This window comes from Phyllobates terribilis, unplaced genomic scaffold (assembly GCF_046119375.1).
Source record: "Phyllobates terribilis strain yellow unplaced genomic scaffold, ASM4611937v1 Scaffold_173__1_contigs__length_4020020, whole genome shotgun sequence".
NCBI classification, from domain to species: Eukaryota; Metazoa; Chordata; class Amphibia; order Anura; family Dendrobatidae; genus Phyllobates; species Phyllobates terribilis.
The window spans coordinates 672,447-675,192 of record NW_027362933.1 but is presented as its reverse complement, the minus strand read 5'-3'; the positions used below and the strand labels follow the sequence as shown (position 1 = coordinate 675,192).

The 2,746-nt window shown below is 48.6% G+C and overlaps 1 pseudogene; it reads right to left on the bottom strand.

The window, feature by feature from the left end:
* Nucleotides 1-96, bottom strand: LOC141212405 (U2 spliceosomal RNA; annotated as a pseudogene).
* Between the last annotated feature and the right edge of the window lie 2,650 nt (nt 97-2,746).

The window sequence follows — 2,746 nt, the reverse complement described above, 5'->3', positions numbered from 1 at the left end:
TTACATTACAATACAATATATTGGTAAAAGCAAAGCACATATACTAAATGAGAACAGATACTACACTTGATGTTAGCCAAAAGGCCAAGAAGAGATAACCTGAATTGGTTTTGGCCTATGACTGCACCCTGGCTTCAAGAATGCACCCATTGTAGGGATAGGGACAAAGACTCCCCTTAGGAGGACATGTTGTTCATCAATAGACATCTTAAAACCGACAACTTTACTGCTTGTTGCAGCTGCAGCCCACGCATGCATTTTTAATCTGCATGAGTTTGCCTATTTTCAAACATTCTCCCCTCCCCCCCAATGTCCCATGCACCTGCAGACAAGGGGATGGGGAGAGGATAACTAATTAGTGAACAAACAAGCAGCGGTCGACCTTCTTCCTAGTCTACAGGCTCCCTGCAGACTGTAGCTGACTGCCGAAGCACAGCCAGATAAAGGCTAGGAGCCCATTATGACATGTGCAATGATGTTCCATTCTTCCATTCTAGCATTATTCCATTGTTCCATTGTCCCATTCTCTTGCATTATTCCATTGTTCCATTCACTCATTACATCTATTGCAAGCAATCTATCTGCCTGGGTGAAAACCAATAGGATGCTCTGATTGACAGACATAGGTAGCACTTTAAAACAACATCTCAGACCAAACTTTTTTTTATCTTTTTTTCATCCATAGATAGAAAATTAAAGAAGTCAGTGCTCCACCAGAGGGAGCCAGCATTTCACTAAAGAAATCGCAACGGCCCCACATTTTTTTTAAATGCGTGGTACTCAGCAACACCCACCTGATGGGACAGTTGAATTAAAAGAGTAGCAGCTGATAACAAGGCCACTGACGAGGTATATGGTGTATGTGCAAAGGTGTAGCAAAGGACAAATGCATTATTGCAGCTTATCTCAGAAAGGAAGGGATAGAAAGATAGATAGATTGGATGGATGGATGGATGGATGGATGGATGGAGGGGCATATACACCTACCCAGGATGGATGGATGAATGGAAAAGCATATACACCTACCCAGGATGGATGGATGAATGGAAAAGCATATACATCTACCCAGGATGGATGGCTGGAGGGGCATTTACACCTACCCAGGATGGATGGATGCAGGGGCATAAACACCTACCCAGGATGCATGGATGGACGCATGGGGCTGAAGGGGGGTCAGGATGGACACATGGGGACATGGATGGACGCATGGGGCTGAAGGGGGGTCAGGATGGACACGTGGGGACATGGATGGACGCATGGAGCTGAAGGGGGGGCAGGCTGGACATGTGGGGACATGGATGGATGCATGGGACTGAAGGGGGGGCAGGCTGGACATGTGGGGACCTGGATGGATGCATGGGGCTGAAGGGGGGGCAGGCTGGACACGTGGGTACCTGGATGGATGCATGGGGCTGAAGGGGGGGCAGGCTGGACATGTGGGGACCTGGATGGATGCATGGGGCTGAAGGGGGGGCAGGCTGGACACGTGGGTACCTGGATGGATGCATGGGGCTGAAGGGGGGGCAGGCTGGACACGTGGCGACCTGGATGGACGCATGAGGCTGAAGGGGGGGCAGGCTGGACACGTGGGGACCTGGATGGACGCATGGGGCTGAAGCGGGGCAGGCTGGACACGTGGGGACCTGGATGGACGCATGGGGCTGAAGGGGGGGCAGACTGGACACGTGGGACCTGGATGGACGCATGGGGCTGAAGGGGGGGCAGGCTGGACACGTGGGGACCTGGATGGACGCATGGAGGTGAAGGGGGGCAAGCTGGACACGTGGGGACCTGGATGGACGCATGGAGGTGAAGGGGGGCAAGCTGGACACGTGGGGACCTGGATAGATATATGGGGTGGGGTGGGATGCATATATGGGGGGCTAGGATGGATATATATAAATCAAAACTGTTATATATATATGATATAGATATAGATATATATAGATATATGGGACAGAATGGATATATGAAGGGGGGCAGGCTGGACACATGGAGGCCAGGATGGATATATAGGAGGGGCATGGGTTGCAAAGGATGCTCACCAGAGGGATATATTCCTGAAAAGGAGTCAATCATAATCAGTGTCCCGGGATTACGGCTACAAAAATGAATTAAAGGGTTATTCCCATCTTCATAGATATTGTAAAAACCTGCACTTTTGCAATTTACTGCTTCTTGACATTTGCAGCCGTTCTTGAGATATTAAGACTTTTCTTTTGTTTACAGATCGTTGCCTAGGAGACCGACCACCGCTGCTGTCTCGATAGTAACCACTGTGCTAAAGTTGGCTGGGATTGGGAGGTAACAGCGCGCTCCAGCAAACCTGGCCCAGATTACTGATATATCCATTATATGATGCATCTACCTTAAAAGCCTTGATTTGCTCGGTGATGGCAGAACACATGAGAACTATGCGGCTTTCCTTCTTTTCCTCGTCCACCGAATCCTTATCTTCAGACAGTGTCCGGTGTTGAGCCGCCTTTTTCTTCTCCTCTTCTAACGTCTTCTGCTTCTGCTGAAACAGTTTCATCATCTTGTAGACCTCTCGGAAGAATTCATCCACTTCGGCTTCCATGCTTTCTCCGTTCAGGTCAAGGAAAGCGCCGTCGATCCACCTGGAAGCGTGAGATTTTTCAAGACATATTTTGATAAATTTCATGTTTTTAGCTCATCTATTACTGTTTATTCTGCTTTTTTTCTCTTCTACATCTATGGCTATGGTTGTCCCATAAATAATGTTTAA